The sequence below is a fragment of the Pristis pectinata genome, chromosome 2, assembly GCF_009764475.1.
Source record: "Pristis pectinata isolate sPriPec2 chromosome 2, sPriPec2.1.pri, whole genome shotgun sequence".
NCBI classification, from domain to species: Eukaryota; Metazoa; Chordata; class Chondrichthyes; order Rhinopristiformes; family Pristidae; genus Pristis; species Pristis pectinata.
Genome location: NC_067406.1, coordinates 131,285,194 through 131,306,585, shown reverse-complemented (window position 1 = coordinate 131,306,585; position 21,392 = coordinate 131,285,194).

The window sequence follows — 21,392 nt, the reverse complement described above, 5'->3', positions numbered from 1 at the left end:
AGTATGTCAAACAGACCATACACTCAGCTTCTAATATTCTGTTCTGTCAGCTTCAGTGGAATGATTTTTGGAATATTAATGTTATTATTTGGCGTCTTGTAACAGACCCTAATCAGTTGCATATAACCAATCTGGAAAACTAACAAACATTAACAACCATTACAAGACCCAGCGGCAGCTCAGAGATGGTTAGAAGATTATTTGGGTCATTTATCTTAGGTAAAATTATCAAATTAGACAATTTTTAAATCATTTCTAGGGGATAATTATAATCTGAGATTTTAAACCATCTTCAGAACCCAGTTTTAATGAAGGGCTGTTCCTCAACATTTAAATATATATGCTTATACATTCAGGTATGAAGAGGCCATGTAGGTGAGGTAGATGACATGTTCAGCACACCTCAGTCCCAGTTTATGTGTATGTGTGTGCGTTGTCTTGTTTCCAATTTTCCAACCCATGGATTTCAATTAATCCAAATTTCAGAGGTAGACCGCAATGCACATATGGTATTTAATTAAACTTTTAATGCACAGAATAATTTCTATCTCAAGTATATTTTCAAAACAGGAGTTGAATTTACAGTGGCTGATGATTAACATGTTTCAATTGTCCATGATACATTATTATCGTTTATTCTTTTAAATTAATTGAGTTAACAATTCCATTAAAAGAACAAAGAATTAACACAAAGAATATACTAAGCATCTCTAGATGGGAGCTTCATGAGTCCCTCTCTCACTGCTCCACCTCTGTGATCTCCTCTGCTCTGCGTCTCCTCGATCATGTGCTCACAGAGTCTCGCTTCCTGAACATTCAATTCTCCCACTTTAAGTAATCCCCACCTCTCCATCCTCCTCCCCCGCACCTGCCTGTCATTATCTCTTATCTGCATCTACCTATCACCACCTTGTGCCCACCCTGCCTCCCCTCTTTTGTCCACCTATCACTGCTCTGCTTTCCCTCCTATATATTGGGCTTCCTCTTTTCCTATCTTCAGTCCTGAAGAAGGGTCCTGACCTGAAACATTGACCGTCTGCTTTTCTCCACGGATGCTGCCTGACCTGCTGAGTTCCTCCAGAATCATAGTGTTTTTCAATTAAGTATCGGCAGCAGTGACTATTAACCTTCTACATTCTCTTGACCTCAGAAAATAGGACAGGAGTTGGGCACTCAGCTCCTTTAGCCTGCCCAGCCATTTAATTTGATCATGACTGATCTGCCCCACACCTCAACTCCACATCTGTGCAATTCCACAAAGCCCTCAATTCCCAATCTTTCAAGAATGTATCTACTTCCTCGTTAAATACCTTCTAAGATCTAGCCTCCACAACGCTCCAGGTAGAAAGTTCCAGAGATTCACCACCCTCTGCGAGAAGACGTCCCCATGCACCTCAGTTTAAATGACCACCCTCTAATCTTGTAACTGTATTGCTTTGTTCTAGATGTTCCCACTAGTGGAAACGTCGCAACATCTGTCCCCTCAGGACTTCATAAGTTTCAATAAGATCACCTCTCATTCTTCTAAACTCCAAAGAATATAGATAAAATTTCTTCAGCCATCTATAAATTCACCAATGACACCGCTGTTGGCAGAATCTCAGATGGTGATGAGGAGGTGTACAGGAGTGAGATAGATCGGCTGGTTGAGTGGTGTCGCAACAATAACCTCGCGCTCAACGTCAGCAAGACCAAGGAACTGATTGTGGACTTCAGGAAGGAGATGCTGGGAGAACACACACCAGTCTTCATTGAGGGGTCAGGGGTGGAAAGGGTGAGCAGCTTCAAGTTCCTGGGCGTCAACATCTCAGAGGATCTATCCTGAGCCCAACATATTGATGCAATCACGAAGAAGGCATGTCAGTGGCTCCACTTCATTAGGTTTGGTATGTCACCAAAGGCTCTTACAAATTTCTACAGATGTATGGCGGAGATCATTCTGACTGGTTCCATCACAGCCTGGTATGGAGGCTCCAATGTGCAGAATCGAAAGAGGCTGCAGAGGGTTGTAGACTCAGCCAGCTCCATCATGGGCACAACCCTCCCCACCATCGAGGGCATCTTCAAGTGACAGTACCTCAAGGCGACATCCATGATTAAGGACCCTCACTACCTGGGACATGCCCTCTTCACGTTACTACAATCGGGGAGGAGGTACGGGAGCCTGAAGACCCACACTCGTTTCAGGAACAGCTTCTTTCCCGCCACCGTCAGATTTCTGATGGTCCATGAACCCATGAACACTACCTTATGATTCCTCTTTTGCACTATTTATTTTTGTAACATAGTAATTTTTATGTCTTTATGTCTTGCACTGTACTGCTGCCGCAAAACATCAAATTTCACTACATACGTCAGTGATAATAAACTTGATTTTGATTCTGATTCTGAGCTGCTCCTGATGGAATAATGTCCTCATCCCAGGAATTAGCCGAGTGAGTCCCTTTTGGACTGCTTCCAATGCCACTATATCCTTTAAAAGGGGACAAAAATTGTGCACGGTACTCCAGGTGTGGCCTCACCAGTACCTTGTACAATTATAATAGATCCCTATGTGTAAACTTTAATACTATTACAATAAAGATCAATGTGCCAATTGCATTTCTAACCACTTGCTGCACCTACTTGCTGACTTTTTGTGTTTAGTGCACAAGAACACCAAAATCACTACCTCAGTATAGCAACACTATGACGACTTTGCACTACAATAGACTTTTTTTCATTCTGATTATGTTCCTTCTTGTAAAAATTGGGTATAATCCATGATTAATTTATGTTTTTCTTGTAAATGTTGTGTATCTGATGCTATGTGCCTGTAATGCTGTTGCATGTAAGTTTATCATTGCACCTGTGCATACATGTACTTAAGCTAAGATATCTTTATTGGTCACATGTACATCAAAACACACAGTGAAATGAATCTTTTGTTCTGGGGGCAGCCCACAAGTGTCGCCATGCTTCCAGTGCCAACACAGCAAGCCCACAATTTCCTAACTTGTAGTCTTTGGAATGTGGGAGGAAACTCACACAGACACAGCGTTTATTGCATATGACAATAAACTTGATTTTCGACTTTCAATTCCTCAGTAGTTCACTCATCTGCAATCTTCCTCCAGTAAGATAATAGTCTGCCTTTAGATTCCTCATACCAAAGTGCGTAGCCTCTCACTATCCCACAGTAAATTCTATTTGCCAGGTTTTCATCCACTCACTCAGCCTATCCATATCCACTTGAACATCCTCATCATAATATGCTCTCCCACCTATTTTTGAGTTATCCACAAACAACAATACATTACACTATGTCCCCTCCTCCAGGTCATTAATATTAATAGGAAATAATTGAGGTCCATAAACTGATCGTTGGGGCATTCCACTAGTTACAGCCTGTAAAAGACCCATTTATTCTGACTCTTGTCTTGTATGTGATACCCAATCTTCAATCCATGCTTACATGCTTCCCCTAAGCTCTTATTTTGGCCTAGCCTTTTATGTAGCACTTTGGTCAAATGCTTTCTGATCAAGTCCTAGTCAAAATAATGTTTCTTTTCTTGCATTGGAAGCAAAACTCATAATTCTAAGTAAAAACCCTAGCCCTCCCTCAAAGTGAAATCGAGCTCTGGTGTACGGATTGTCTGCAGTGTGGACTTTGAAATCTTTTATACCACAGCTGCTGTATTTGAGGCCCTTGCAGCAGAGAGGTTCCCACACTTCAGCTGTTGCCATTGATGTGTGGATTGAAGGTGATGTGTGAAGTAAGTGTCCCAATGTTGCAGGATGAGAACTCACAACTGGGTTCCAGAGTGAAAAGAAACTGACCCTGAAGACACAAGGGACCGTAGATGCTGGGATCTGGAGCAACAAACAAAATGCTGGAGGAACTCAGCAGGTCAGGCAGCATCTGTGGAGGGAAATGGACAGTCAACGTTTCGGGTCAAGACCCCTCATCTGGACAATATCTGAGTTATCCTTCTTACCTAAGTGCTGGACTGCTGTTGAAAGGAAACCAATTCTAAACTATATACCTTTATTCTGGAGTTTCTGATTGCAAATTATTTTTATATAGGAAATTCTCTCTTTCTTCTGTGAATATGAGACAAAAATTCCATGGGCACCAATTGGCATTCATTAGTGTCAAGAAGTGAAGTGAACATTCCATTAATCATTCGAGCAAGCTGTGAGTGTCAGTTTACTGTTACACTCTACAACAGGCACAGCCAGTCTTCCTTCACCTCAGCCTCTTACACGCATTTTCCACCAAGGGTCAGATAACAATGAAGGTAAGTGGAACTAAGAGATGCTGTTTTTCACTTTCTCGCTTACAATAATAAAACACTGGCAACGAAGGTTGTACTAATGTGAATCATCTCACAGTCTACTTCTGCAGATCCTCCAGTTCCCACTCCAAATCAAAAAAATCATGCTGAAAAACTGAGATAAAATACTGACTTAGTTTTTATTTCATCCAGGTAGTCCCAGTTGCCATGTCCTCCTCGCTCACAACATTAGTGACCCCACTCCATCTTTCATTTATTTTACCCATTATATAAGCAGAAATAATTTTATACTTATTTTGTAAATTTTGTTTGCCATTTTAATATTTCTGCCTTTTGCTATTGAACCTACCTTTGTGCAATTTCTCAGTGCTCAGTGTCCATTTTCTTTGCTTGATAAGTGTTTTAAACTTACTACAGTTGTACAGGGCTTTGATGAGAGCACGTCAGGAGTAATGTGGAGGCCTTACCTATTAAGGAAGAATAAATTTGTCATGGTGGAGTGCAATGAGGGTTCATCAGAGATGACAGAACTGTTGTGTGAGGAGACATTGGGTCAGTTAGGCACTAGAGTATTCACTAGACTATTCACTAGACTATTCACTAGAGTTTCGAAGAATGAGAGGAGATCTCATTGCAACTTACAAAATTCTGATAGGACTAGACAAACTGGATGTGAGGAATGTGTTTAGAGCCTCCATGGTTTTAGAGCCTCCTGGCTGGAGGCTCTAAAACCATGGAGGTTGGATCATGGTCTCAGGATACTGTGTGCAACATTTAGGACTGAGATGAGGAGAAATTTCTTCTGTCAGAGGATGGTGAACCTATGGATGGTGAACCAGAGAAGGCTGCATGGGCCAAGTCACTGAATATATTTAAGAAAAAGCAAGATTGAATTTAAGACACAAAAGGCATCAAGAGGTTTGGGAAGAATGTGGGAATACGGTATGGAGATATAGGTCAGCCATGGTCATACTGAATGGTGGAGCAGGCTCAAAGGGCCCAATGACTTGCTTCTGCTCCTATTTTTCAATGTTTCTATAGTTCGCATCCTTGCTCGACATTTGATTCACTTTTATATAAGGAATTTATCCAAGGCATCCAGCCTTCGGGGGAGATAATCAACTGACTAACTGTAATTTTAACATGTTTGTGCATTTTTAAATGTGAACCTATAGCCTTCCTAGTCTTCCAGTAAGATCGAGGTAAGAACACCACAGCAATTGAGGAGATGGAAGGCTTAACATGGAGATACATTGTTAAGTAATGAAGCCTCATTACTTTCTTGGCTGCCTATGCAAAACGTTTTGGTTGCTGTACAAGTGCTGAGGAGTTACACCATTTCATCCACTTTGGATATTACTTTGATAACCTTGAAGCTCTGGATAGCAATCTTCATTTCGGAGGCCTGATTGATTAGATCAACATGGGCTCCATTCATACTGTGGAACTTTGGACCTCAGTTGAGAATCAAGATGAATGTCAGCAAGGACAGAACAGGAACAGCAACAGACTGCTTCTCACAGGCCTACAGCTTCACAGGAGAGTGGATTAGCAAGGAGGCCTGCATGTGCAACAGGATGTACTTGTGGATGTTTCACTTCCCCAGCATGTTGGAACATCAGCGTCTTCAGGAGGCTGAGGATCTTGGGTCAGCTGGTAACAGACGTTTGTATCTGCTGGAACCAGATGAACACGCTGCCTCTTCTTTACCAGTGACCTCAAAACTTACTACATCACTGCTCTTGACTTCCTTGCATTAGATTTTTCCAGGCTCTTGCTGGAGACATTTGCAAAGTTTCACAATCAGTGGCTCAAGAACGTGTGAGACAGGTGACTGATAGTTTCTTTGCCAATGGTGACAATTATGTCAAGTTTCCCTGCAAGGATGCCAATCAGAATGAACAAGCACAAAGGCTAGTTTCCCACAGGTACAAGATGTCATCAACTGCATACATGCTGAAATTAAGATTCCACGAGAACATTAGGTCTCTTCCTTGACCACAAGGGGTTTTGCTCTATCAATGTGCATGGTGTATAGCCACAAAAAATCCTTGTGTAATCATGCACAAAATTCTTGGGTGGTTACCATGATGCTTTTATCCTGTGGCAGTTCACTTACCTGATCTCTGAAGAAGTGAAATAAAAGGGTTTGGCCTATTGACCTTAAGTGGAGATTGAGAGAATAAGAATACTGAAAGATCTTAAAATTACACGTACAAGCTCAATCATCTTTCCACTTATTGTTGCTGAAGAATTTGGATTTGTACCAGCTGGAGTTGATTTAGTTACCAATTCTAAGAGTAGCTTATGCCTCTCTGTTATTCAGAAAGAATTTGCATTTCTTCTATTAACAATCTACAGATACCCAAGGCATAATGGACTATTCATTGTTGTTAATACCATAACATAGAAAACTCAGCAGCTAACTTGTGCATAGCAAGATTCCACAAATACATTGGGATAACTCATCTAATCACCTTTTTATGATAATGCTGTTAAATGTTAAACATTACCCAGAATACAGAGAGATCTCATCTGCTTGTGTTTAAATACTGTCATGGGATCTGAGAGGGTTGATGAGGCCTTGGAGGTATTACCTGAAAGACTGCACCTCCAACTAGGCACAACTCCCATGGGAGCCTGGTCCTAAGTTATGTGTTCAAATCCCTGCTGTAGGACTGGAATCCATATGCATCTTTTAAAAGCCACATAATTGGCATTCCTGACAGAATATTATTAAATGTTTAATTTTTATTACATGGTCACTTCAACATTAATTGGATGCATATCATAGGTGGTGCTTTGTTGTGTATTTCCATTTTTCTGTTTGACATAGAATGAGGCCAGTTGGCCCAATGAGTCTATACCAGCTCATAGAGCAATCCCATTCCTCTACTCATTTTCCCTGTAACCAATTCTCCACAAGTTCACATCAATTCCATCACCCTACACAAGGTGTAACTCTGTGTTGGGATTAACCTCCCAACCTGCAAGTTCTTGGGATGTGGGGAGAAATTAGAGCACCCAGAGGAGATCCATGAGTCACAGGGAGAAGGTGTAAACTCCCCACAGACAGTGCCGGAGGTCAGGATTGAACCCAGGTTCCTAGAGCTATGGGGCAGCTGCTCTACTAGATTCCCAAATTCTCAGTAAATGTTAATCCTTCATTTTGGGCGGCATTTTCTGTAGTATTGAACTATCGAGACCATTTCCAACAGGAGCTGTCTGTGGGCAGATAGCCTCAAAGAACTAATCACTGCCACATTAAAGCATTCTTTGCTTGATGTTTTGACTGTGAAGCATCTCGAGGATAATTTACAAAGGGGCTACAAAAATGCAAGTTGTTGTTTCAACATTCCGTCAGGAATGTACCATGAATGTTAATTTCCTCGTGTCAATAGGTGGAAGATCCCGGAAGTATCATTCCAATGTCTCAGAAACTACATTCAAATAAACACAAAGAGTTTACATTCCTTTACATAGCATCTTTCATGACCACAGGAAATCCCAAAGTACAATACGACCTGTGAAATATGTTTGAGGTCCAGCCACTTTTGTACAATATGTGCTTATCAAAGTCCCACAGACAGCAATGTGATAATGACCAGGTCATCTATTTTAATAATGTTTGCTGAGCAATTCATCTTGGCAGGAAGAATAAGTTACATTGTAATCACATGAAATTTGTTGTTAATTATGAAAATAATTTAACAGCCACATTCACAGAACAAATACTTTGCTTTATCCATTATTTGCACAGCTGCAATTCCCACCAAGGATAAACTTTGAAAGAAGAATGACTTTAAAAAACCTATAAGTTTTCTGCCATTCCCCCACTACCCAAAACCCCTCATCCTGTCCCTTTTGGAAAACACTCAGGAAGAGTGTTGGTTGTTGGGGCTGAGCTACAGAGAAGAGGATTTACACAGAAACAAACTGAATATCTAACAGAGGCCTGCACTGTTTGCCAGGGTCTTACTGTGATATTTCATTTCATTCAGTGGTAATGCCCTTTTGTTGACAAAAGTAAATTGATGAGAGTCAGGAGGGAAGCATTTGCAGAGAAAATTCTGTTGACCATACTCAGATTGAAGTTACCACTAAGCAGGATACCAACAGTTGTAGACATGATAGATTATTGTAATGACCAGCAGAATGGCCTGTAGTCATGCTTAAATGGCAATAAATTTTACCAGGAAGAGGACCATTTAACCACTTAAGGGGACAGAGAATCTCTTCTATTTGAGCTGTAAATAAAGTACAGCTCATTAAGAACACACATATTACATTGCTTGCTCCTTGATGGAGCTGTGACTGTTAATATTTAATTTGATTATTCCTGGCTTGCTTTGAAATTGTTTGTGCCCAGAAAGCCTGATCATGAAAACACAGCCACTGACAGCAGATGGAAATGAGGCTGACAGCTTCATCTTCTGAGGGATGGACACTGATCTGAAGATATAGCAAACACTCTATAATGGTATGTAAATGAAGTGGCCCGTGCCAACAAGTGAGTGCTATTGCCTTTATCAAGAATAAATATTAGCTGCACTCACTGTAAAACTTCTCAATTTTTCTTCACTGTTTTAGGATAAACAAGGCACTTCTTAAGGCAGATTCCTACAAGCACATTTTATTACACTAGACAATCTCCTTCCCCTTTCAATCAAAAAGATGTAAATGTTCAAAAGAGGGAATAAACAGCAAGTCCAACAATAGTGAACCTCTGAGCAGATCATGGACAAGTCAAGCTCTGGGAAATCGTAGGAGACTTAGGAGGAAACACAGTAAGCTTTTGGTCCTTCATTCCCATTTATTGGAATCCATGTGCCCTTTCTAAGGGAGTATCACTTTATGTGATGCAATAAACAAACCTACATAATGACTGACCTGTTCCACTAGCAGGATATACAGTGCAAAAGACCAGGATAGACTTCCGAATCCAACGTTAGATTTTCCCAAGCTCAAACTTCCATGGAATAGGCAGCAAGTCTTGGCTCTGCAACCCCCACCTCTCACCTCTCCCACTTCTCCATGGAATAGGCAGCAAGGCTCCACAACACCCACCCCTCACCCACCCCCATACCCCCATGGAATAGGCAGCAAGTCTTGGCTCTGCAACTCCCCATCCCACCCGCACCCCATTCTCTTCCTAATTCCCTCCACTTTCCCTCTCTCTCTGGCCTTCTCAAACTTTCTCCGTTTACTTCTTTGACTAAAATCTCACACAACCTCACACCTCTCTCTGAATGTTCCTATTCACTTACAAATTCCTGTTTGTGAAATGCCTTGAGATGCTTTGCTATATTAAAATTGTATTTACTGTTCTGTTGCAAATATATATTATTTTAAAGGAAAAAAGAACGGCAGTTATAAGGGCCTCAGATTCACACTATTGCAAATAACACTGTGCAGACACGGTAGTGTAGCGGTTAGCGTAACGCTATTACAACGCCAGCGACCCTGGTTCAATTCCAGCTACTGTTTGTAAGGAGTCTGTACATTTTCTCTGTGTCTGTGTGGATTTCCTCTGGGTGCTCCGGTTTCCTCCCACATTCCAAAGGACGTACGGGTTAGGAAGTTGTGGGCATGCTATGTTGGCGCCGGAAGCGTGGCGACACTTGCGGGCTGCCCCCAGAACACTCTACGCAAAAGATGCATTTCACTGTGTGTTTCAATGTACATGTGACTAATAAAGAAATCTTATCTGATGTTTTATTCCTGGATACCTCGAAGTTCAAATCGGGTATGCAATATTACTGTTCCAATTTCAGTATAGCATAGCACAGATTAAAAATGTAACCATGCCCATAGCCGGAACATTTTGTGTTTTAGTTCTTGTAATTTCAATACAGGAAACCCGTGAAATTTACGGTGTTAATCACCACAACACATTTAATCATATTTGCTGAATCTTGTCCAAGCCACGTGCTGCACCAGGGGACAATTTAAGGGACAAGAATTAAGAAGAGGCACATTAATTGGGAGATAAACTTATCCAGTGAGCGATCTGTGTACTCGGTAAAGCGAAAGCATCATTTGTAGGGAGCAGTCCGCATTGATTAACATTTTAATTTGCTATATAAGCCTGATGTTTAAAGATAATGTAACCAGTTAAATCCGTTGTCCCTTGTTTGCCGGCTTTTGTATGTCCATGTTTCTCCCGATCGCTTATTGTCTTTGCAGTGATCCATGCAATGTCTTCATTATCAATTCAGCATTAAGAAATTTGGTGCCATTGAACTCAGAGGCATTTCCATCACACCATGGCACTGTGACAGAAGATTAATTCAATTCAGCTGCTGAAAATAATTATTGCATTATGGGAGCAGTAATCATTATTTAGAACATGATTAAATATGTCTGCATCTATTGACTCAGCCTATGATTTATGTATTTGTTTAGTCAATAGTCTAATGTAAATTATGTAATTAATTATAGATGTTGGTGTCAGGTCATTGCTGAAAACAATTTGATGAGAACAAGGACTCTGTTTCATGACAGATGTGAGACTGTGTTTGGGGAATTCCTGGGAAAGATTTCTCATGTGTGAATGGAGCTTGGCGCTGCATCACTCCATCAGCATATCGCTTTTTTTGTAAAAAAAATTGAAATAACTTGTTAAGCAAGGAAGGGGAAGCACATAAGTGCAAAAGGACGCATGGAATATCCAACGGTACAGGGCTAAAAAGCCAGCTGCTCTAACAATAGAGAGAGTGCCTCCGTCATTTATTGCTTCATAAAATTCACCCGACTTAATGGTTTCTGAAATGAGAAAGACGGTGTGCGATTCACAGAAAGCCGATCCATAACAACAGATCTCTCAATAAATACTGGGCTTGTTGGGTTTTGAAATTCGAAAAAAGAGGCGGTGCTTCCAATCAAGACCAAAGTTAAAATATGCAACGGGAATTCTTGATCAACGCATCTGCTCTCCCCGCGGGGAGCTTTTCTTTAAAATAAAACTGATAATTCGGTCAGCCACGTTGTACTGACGAGGCAAAGGTCACACCAGCCCTGTCAGTGCTCGCTGAAGACATTTCCATTTTAATGGTCAGAGCTCTAATCTATCATAGATTTGATGTACAAGATACAATGGGTTTAAGTGGTCTTCATATATCACCAGTGTCTTGCCTTCACCCAGGTAATAGTTTGAATTACTCTCCCTACTTCACAATCTGTCACCTCAGTGAAGAAACATTGCCACATGTGTACTAATGGCAGGTTTCTCAACACCAAGTTTATTGACAAAGCCCCCGTGCGTTTGAAGGAAAGGCATAGCGAGGGGAGGTGATGGCAGTGTTCGCCCGTGCCATCGCTATTTTACACTGACCTCCCGACATCACAAATAAAGCAGTCAACTCCACCAGTCAGAACTGGTAACTGGCAGAGTAGCATGTAGCTGCATGTGTAAATAGAGAGCCCCAAACTGTGATCTTTCAAATAGGTCAGCAGTCTATCGTTTAATATTCAACCCCTTGCTATGGTCCAATCCATGAACACAGTCACTGTGTCAGGTGTCACTGTAAAATGGACATCATAATCACTGGCCTAGTAATTGTTCATGGTGCCTGTCTTTATTAGTGCAATGAAAACCCACCAACCTGTGCCAAGGAAGAGAAAACCTGTAAAATGTAATTGCCAGAAAATTCTGATGTTAGCTTTACCAAATTGTGAGTGCTCCTTGTAAGGTGCCAGAAATGTACTGTGTGTTAATTCTACCAGAAATTCTTAGAGCTCCTATTTCATATCATACAGACTCTGTTGATGGGGTAATTTGTGTTTCTGATATGAAATTAAACACTGAAATTCTGGAAAAATTAATACTATAGAGTTTTATTGCTGGAGGTAGTAAGTGGTTCCTATTGGTTTTAAAGATATTAAGAGAGGCTAAACAGTTTGGGTCTATATTCCTTGGAGTTTAGAAGAATGATCCCAAGATCCTAAGGGGGCTTGACAGGGTAGTTGTTGAGATGTTTTCACCAGTGGGAGAGTCATGAATAAGGGGACACAGCTACAAATATGAGGCTGATCATTTAAAATGGACGTTCATTGAAATTTCTTCTCTCAGACAGTAGTGAATCTCTGGAATTCTCTGCCTCTATCAGTGGTGGAGGCCAAATTATGACTATGTTTAAGGTGAAGATAGATGAATACTTGAAAGTCAGAAAGTCAGGAGGCCATTCAAAAAGTCAGGAGGTCCATTGAGAAAGTCAGGAGGCATGGGATCCAGGGAAACTTGGCTGTGTGGATTCAGAATTGGCTCACCCATAGAAGACAGAGGTGGTAGATGGAGCATATTCTGCCTGGAGGTTAGTGACCAGTGGTGTTCCGCAGGGAACTGTTCTGGGACCCCTGCTCTTTGTGATTTTTATAAATGACTTGGATGAGGATGTGGAAGGGTGGGTTAATAAGTTTGCAGATGACACAAAGGTTGGTGGTGTTGTGGATAGTGTAGAAGGTTGCTGTAGGTTACAACAGGACATTGATAGGATGCAGACCGGGGCTGAGAATTGGCAGATGGAGTTCAACCCAGAAAAGTGTGAAGTGATACACTTTGGAAAATTGAATTTGAAGGCAGGATATTAGGTTAATGGTAGGACTCTTAGCAGTGTGGAGGAACAGAGGGATCTTGGGGTCCATGTCCATAGATCCCTCAAGGTTGCCATGCAAGTTGATAGGGTTGTTAAGAAGGTGTATGGTGTGTTGGCCGTCATTAGTTGGGGTATTGAGTTCAAGAGCTGCGAGGTAATGTTGCAGCTCAATAAACTCTGGTTAGACCACACGGAGTATTGTGTTCAATTCTGGTTGCCTCATTATAGGATGTGGAAGCTTTAGAGAAGGTGCAGAGGAGATTTACCAGGATGCTGTCTGGATTGGAGAGCATGTCTTATGAGGATAGGTTGAGCGAGCTAGGGCTTTTCTCTTTGGAATGAAGGAGGGTGAGTGGTGACTTGATAGAGGTGTTCAAGATGGTAAGAGGCATAGATCGAGACTTTTTCCCAGGGCAACAATGGCTAACATGAGGGGGCATAATTTTAAGGTGATTGGAGGAAGGTATAGGGGGATGCCTGAAGTAAGTTTATTACACAGAGAGTGGTGGGTGCGTGGAACGCACTGCCAGCAGAGGTGGTGGAGGCAGATACATTAGGGATATTAAAGAGACTCTTAAATAGCCATATGAATGATAGAAAAATGGACGGTTATGTGGAAGAGAAAGGTTAGATAGATCTTAGAGCAGGATAAAATGTCGGCCCAACATCATGGGCTGAGGGGCCTGTACTGTGCTGTAATGTGTTCTACGTTCCATGAGGGTTACGGAGAACTGGAACAGAAGAACAGTTGAGCCCAGCATAAATCAGCCATGATTGTATTGAATGCTGGGCAGGCATGAAGAGCTTGGTGACCTACTCCTGCCTATTTTATCCTGCTCTTAAATTCTCTTTTCTTACGTTTTCTCTCTTTCTCTCTCTCTTTGGCTTTGTTTTGTTCTGTTTGGCTTGAGACACAAATCCACATTTGAATTCAATTGCCAGGATATGGTCATCCTTGAAACCTTAGTATTTAATGCCTAACCCCATTTGTCCTTGAACTGAGTGGCTGGCGGAAACCAATCTCCCCTCCATGGACTCTGTCTTTACCTCTCGCTGCCTTGGTGAGGCAGCCAGCATAATCAAAGACCTCATCCACCTGGGTCATTCTCTCTTCTCTCCTCTTCCATCAGGAAGAAGATACAGGAGCCTGGGGGCACGTACCACCAGACTTAAGGACAGCTTCTATCCCATTGTGATAAGACTATTGAATGGTTCCCTTATATGATGAGCTGGACTCTGACCTCACAATCTACCTTGTTGTGACCTTGCACTTTATTGCACTGAACTTTCTCTGTAGCTTTGACACTTTACTGTGTACTGTTATTGTTTTTACCTGTACTACCTCAATGCACTTTGTACTAATTCAATGTAACTGCACTGTGTAATGAATTGACCTGTACGATCGGTATGCAAGACAAGTTTTTCACTGTACCTCAGTACAAGTGACAATAATAAACCAACACCAGTACCAATACCAATAAGACTCCACCAGAATGGGTCTGGATTTATATGTCGACTGGATTTTGCTTTCCAGAAAGGCTAGATTTTTTAAAAACTACACTTCACTTAATTAACTGAATTTAAATTCTTTATCATGGTGGGATTTGAACATACCTCCAGATCATGAGTCCAGTAACAACTACTACACCACCAAACCCAGTTTTACTCAAAGCTGACCCATAGGTAACATCTGACATTAATGCACTCTCTGTTAATATTATTTTACAAACTCCTGGTACTTTAAGCAACTGGATATTGCCATTCTACAGAGAAGCTGCTGATATAATTGGCTATTTTGTTATCAGTATTACTTTAAGCAAAAGCAGGATACCGGATCTGTTATTGAATTAATATTATTCTACCCAAATCTTGCTGATTGGTGCTGATTTTAATATTAGTATTCCAACCAAAATCAGTAATGGGAATTCTGATATTAAACCACATGCAATGAAACTCAGTTGAGCTATCTTCCAGTAACCCCATTGTGCAAAAAGAACCCATTGCTCAGAAGATGATGGTATTAAAGAATTCTTCATTGAATTTGTCACCTTTGACCCTGGAGTAGGTACAATAGCAATTTAAAACCCTACAAATCATTTAAGTTCTTACACTTTGTTTTAGGGATCAAAAATTTGTCAAACTTTATTTAAGGACATTGATCAACTTTATTCATGGTGAATGAGATGGAAAGGCCAATTTATAGCTATAAATTACAGGTCTAGACAAGACCATTAACACATATGTAAAGGTAGGCAATGAGCTGTTCTCACTTATGTGGGATAAATCATTCTTAATATTACATTAGTTAAATTGCTTCTTTAAAATAAACCCCCTCACCCTCTGCGCATTAGTGAGTTTAACCAAACTTTCATACAAATTGACTATATATTCACAATACCTAATTCAACAAACTGCTCACATTTATCTTTGCTAGTAACAGGAACAACTTGTTCGTTGCCCAAGAACTTGATTCCAACCTAGCTCTGCAGTGAGTGCCTAAAGCATAGAATGAAAAAATCAGTTCTGAGTCACTAAGAGAATTTTTTTTCCGTCTGTTAAGATTACATCAGGATGTGCAGCAATTTAAAATACCTGCTTCCCATGTGAGAACTAGACAGCCGTTTACTCAACTTAGAAACTTATTTTCCCTGACCTTGTGGCAATTGAGGTTCCAACTGAAAATGTGGATGTCCAGCTTTTGAAACTGCATTAGGTCCCGGACTTTGCATGGCTTAGGGTACCATATAATAAGAAGGAGGTCAAAACACTAGAGAGGGTGCAGAGGAGATTTACAAGGATGACACCAGAAAGGTAAGGGTGTACATTTCAGGAATAACTGTGTAGACTGGGTCACTTTTCTCTTGAGAAAAGATGACTGGGTGGGAGAGCTGCTAATAGAGGTCCTTAAAGTTATGAAGAGAAGATGCAGGAAAAATATTTCCACTTGTAGGGAAATGCCAAACTAGATGCTTTTGCACTATTTATTTATTTTTGTAACTTACAGTAATTTTTATGTCTTGCATTGTACTGCTGCTGCAAAACAACAAATTTCACGACATGTAAGTCAGTGATAATAAACCTGATTCTAATGATTTTATTGTATAAAACAATCACCAAGAAATATAACAGGGAATTCAGTAGAAATCTCTTTACCCAAGGAGTGATGATACATTTGAAAGGAGATCAGAGAAGCATATGAAGGAGAGGGAATAGAGAGACTTAGATGAGGAAAGAAAGGAGATTAAGGTGGAACAAAACGCCAGCATGGAGCAGTTGGGATAAATTTCCTGCTTCTGTGTCGTATTTTCCTTTGTCATCCGATTTAATCTGATAGATAACTTACATTCACATGTTGCAAAATTCAGGACTCACTGAGGAATTCGGATGGCTGAATCTTTCAGTTTGCCAAGGGGAAGATGTGCATTGTGAGCAGTTTTGGGCCCCATATCTAGGGAAGAATGTGCTGGCATTGGAGAGGGTCCAGAGGAGGTTTACAAGCATGATCCCAGGAATGAAAGGGTTAACATATGAGGAGTGTTTGATGGTTCTGGGCCTGTACTCGCTGGAGTTTAGAAGGATGAGAGGGGATCTGATTGAAACTGACTGAATATTGAAAGGCCTGGATAGAGTGGACATGGACAGGATGTTTGCAGTAGTGGGAGAGTCTAGGACCAGCGGGCACAGCCTCAGAGTAGAAGGATGTCCTTTTAGAACAGAGATGAGGAGGAATTTCTTTAGCCAGAGGGTGGTGAATCTGTGAAATTCATTGCCACAGACAGTTGTGGAGGCCAAGTCATTGGGTATATTTAAAGTGGAAGTTGATAGGTTCTTGATTAATAAGGGCCTCAAAGGTTACAGGGAGAAGGCAGGAGAATGGAGTTGAGAGGGAAAAATAATCACCCATGATCGAATGGCGGAGCAGACTTGAAGGGCCAAATGGCCTAATTCTGCTCCTATGGTGATTGATTCCCCATGGCAGTAGCCATTCCTTGAGTCAAGACTTCCCGATTCTACAAACAATCCACCTCTGATAAGCAAGTTCTGCAAATCTGCAGTCTTAAAAAGTATCCAGAATTCTCTCTGTAAGAAAGCAACCAGTAACAGTCAACTGTTTCATTTCTAGTGGCCGTCAAAATATTTAGTATATTCTCCATGGTCATATTTTTGGGCTTTCTGTTATGTTACAATTCTCTCCTCTTGTGGCCAATGAGATATAATGGTCTGTTCTGGCTTATAATGCATAATCAGCTCCATTTATAATGTAACGTCTTTTTTCCATTGTCTCCACTCTTTACACAGGTTACTTGTCTTGAAGTCCAGCAGCACAGGATTTTTTATTCATTCTATGTATAGGGTCTCACCTGAATCACTCTGCTCGCTGTCCCTCAGTGCACATCGATGTGCTTTCTTAATTTTCATGTAATGATTGAAATTTATGGCAAGAGGAAGAAAGTTAGTATTTCAGGTGAAAATATTTCATCAGTTTTCATCCTGAAACATTAACTCTGTTTCTCTCTCCGCAGATGCCCCAGACACAAACGGTAGCTTCTATATAGAGAAAGAGACTTCCTGGAAATCTGTCCTTAAATTTTATTGCGGTGGACAGTTGGTTACAAGCTACAAACCTTGAAGAGGTGCTCACTCAGTGTTACACGCCACATGCCACATGATGAGCACTACTATTCCGAATTTAGTGCTATTTATCTTTTGAAATAAAATTGTTTCTCTTTAAGGTGCTCTTATGACATTCTATTCACAAAATACAGTCACAATATATTTTGAAAATCAGGGACCATGGATATAAGATGATTATGAATACATTCAGTAAGGAATTCAAGAGAAACCTGTTTTTATCCAGAGTGCAGTGAGGTTGTGGAACTTGAGGAACCGTTTCTCATTAACAGATTCTGATGCCCTTCATGTGAACTACCAACATTTGTTGTTTTTGCAATAAAGTGCATTAATTCATTAATTCTTTGTGAGGTTTCAACATTCCCTCTTCCCTTTAAAAGTACTGCAAAAGATAAACTGCATCCTTCCAGCCAACCAATGTGGTGAATACAGTTTCTGAACGTAGTGAAAGATCTGTTCCTGCTGGATCGGTCTGTCCGGTCACAACTCTGAGAAGCTGAGTCAACAGAGGGCTGCTGCCAAAGATACTACTTGATCGGCTGTGTGCTTCCAGCATTGTGTGGGATAAAACCATTTTGTCCTGTATATAGTGCATGAACTAAGTTGGAATAAATTATATATAAAGCTCCTGGTTATATAGAAATAACATTCTTTCTTTTCCCTTTCCATTCCAAAAATTGAGTTTATGTAAGTAAATGTTGAGTCACATTAATGTAGCAGTTAGTGTTCAATTCTGGCCACTGTCTGTAAGGAGTTTGTACGTTCTCCCTGTGTCTGCGTGGGTTTCCTCCATGTGCTCCGGTTTCCTCCCACATTCCAAAGACGTACGGGTTAGGAAGTTGTGGGCATGCTATGTTGGCGCCAGAAGTGTGGCAACATTTGCGGGCTGCCCCCAGAACGTTGTACGCAAAAGATGCATTTCACGGTGTGTTTCGATGTACATGTGACTAATAAACACATCTCAGCATCTCATTTCATTTTTTTCAATAGAATAACAAATCTGCTACTTTTATTAGGATCTATTTCAAACTAAAGGAATCAGAGTGGACATAGCTCAGGATATTTTGCACACTTAACTAAACAGTAGCATTTTTAGGGAGTGTTGCTTATCAATTGGCTGTAATCATTTTACCCGTCATTGAACCTGGAGAAATGCGAGGTCCCTGCCATGAAGTGTTTATACTTCATAAACAAAATGATCTATTTAACAGTCAGAGCAATGGGAGGTTCGAGCTAATGCATTTTCCAATGTGTGCCACCGATTATTAATGTGCTCCAGTTGCTGTTAATTTCACTTTGGAGGAATGATTTATGGGGAGGTAAGGATGTGAGATGTGATCTAATTGAGATCAAAATTACAGCTTGTGGTGGTACCAGAAGGAGAGTGATGAGTAACAAATAAGCAAATGCCAGACACAAAGGACATCATTTTGACAATTCTGCTAATGGATAAGAGAAAACCATGGGGGAAATGTTATTCAAAGCAAGTTTGGACAGAGTTCCAGAGGATGGATAAAACATTGAGTATAATCTCACTGAAGCACTGCAAATGGAATAAACTCTGCCATCCGGCTCCCTCTACCTCCTCAGCAATGCATTGTGATCTGGAAGGAAAGCTGCTAATAGCCTGGGTTTTACAGTAAAGTCTGTGACAATTAATGGATGCTGGGTTAATGAGAACATCCATTTAAAGGTAATATTTACGCAGAGGACAATTAATTCTCCATGCATTCTAATGGAAATGCTGATGGGTTAAAGAAACGATTTAGACTGAAGTTGTTGATGTGTAGCAGACATTGGAATTAATCCATTATTGCATTCTAAAGTATAAATAAAAGCATTGGTCAGAAATTTATTCTCCTGTAGTTAATCACATAACCACTGTGTGCTAAATGTTGATTAGTCTTTATTTAATGATTTGTGATTGCTTAACTCACAGGATTGATGGATGAATTTTGCATAACCTTCTGTAATTGTCCTGCAAGTGGACTGGTACAAGAAGCTCTACTTGGGCCATCTTCACCCTCAGGAAAAGATTTTCTCTGGACTTTGTTTCAGTACCGTCAAAAGCATAGCAGATGTTTCTAATGTAAGAGCTACTTCTGGCAAAGATGTACATGCTGTCCTTCAGAAGCCTTTTTACTGCTGATTTAGGCAGATCTTAATGAACCAATTGAGAGCAGGGAGCCAGATAGGAAGCAACGTGGGAAGCAAGTGGGTCTTGGAGCCACTTGAACCTCCGCATATCTGAATCGTGCCTGAGGTTCTCTTAATGTTTTAGCTGTAATCAGCACCACCAAAGAGTCAATGAAATGACCGTTTATCCTATTGCTGTTGGTGGGACACAGCTGGAGAAGTGTACTGCCACATTACACAGCATTAGGGAGAAACAGCCCATCAGAAAGTATAAAGTGTAAGATATAGCAGCCAATGAAGCAAACAAGAACAAGCCTTCAAAATGGAAACTGTTCACATGTAAAGTATGAGCAGTAATCAAACAAACACCATTGTTTGCAAAGATTGCAAGGTACCGGCTGCTTAAGAGATATGCTTTGGAAACTGATATGCCAGTGTTTTCTATTGACATTTGTATGAAGATACTTTCTTAAATGATGCAACATCCATTGCTACTTTAAGGATACTGAAACCAGCCATTAGGTGTGGGATATCCTGGTTTTGTATCATGGTAAATGCCTCAAGAAGGTGGCATCCATCATTAAGGACCCTCACCATCCGGGACACACCCTCTTCTCATTACTACCATCGGGAGGGAGTACAGGAGCCTGAAGACCCACACTCAACAATTCAGGAACAGCTTCTTCCCCTCCGCCATCAGATTTCTGAATGGTCCATGAACCCATTGACACTTCCTCTTTATTCCTTTTATTTGCACTATTTATTTATTTCAGTAATTTATAATTTTTTATGTCTTTGCACTGTACTGCTGCTGCAAAATGACAAAGTTCACGTCATATGTCAGTGATAATAAATCTGATTCTGATAAATCAGATTTAATGTTAATTGAACAATGTTGAAACCCCTTGGATCAGATCTGGGAAGGGTCCTGACTGGCTATATTGCCACTTAACACAGTGTTATAGACATATTTATTCTTTCAATCAATATTTGGTGTGTTTGTGTATCCAGAGAGCCATCCTCAATGCAGTGGTAAAACAAGTTTCTTTGGCATCTGAATTCCAACGAAGCTCTTTGAGGTGGTCAAGCATTCAGATATGATCTTGTCAGTTGAGGTTGCTCCCATTGTAAGCATGTAACTCTATAGAACCATTGCTCTACACCCATAAATATTGAAGTAAACGATGCAATTGTAACTATGGAAATTGTATTAAATTACCTTTTATTATATTTGTTTTTAAATGTGTAAAAACTCATTGTGGGAAGAGAAACAGAGTTAACATTTTGGATCAAAGGCCATTCATCAGAACAGTTCTGACAAAGGGTTTTCCACCTGAAACGTTAACTCTGTTCCACTTCCCACAGTTGCAATTTGACCTGCTGTGTATTTCCAACATTTTCTGTTTTTATTTTAGATTTCCAGCATCTGCTGTTTTAGTTTTGATTCCATGGCACCATGGAAATATTGAATCATCTCAGTTTAAATTTCAATCCTATTCAAAAAGCTTAGTATCATTGCCAGAACTTCTGTTAAACAAATTATGGGTTTCTGCCACATCTTTGAGAACTTTGATATCTATATCTTGCTTTCTCTCCTTGCTGCACATCAACAACTTCAATCTAAATTGTTTCTTTAACAATTTATGATCTTTATGGATGATATCTAGATGTTTTCAGTGGCTCTTTATTTCGAACAAGTCCAAGATATGAAACATTGGCAAGTCAAGCTTTCCTGCCAAAATTTCCAACAAAA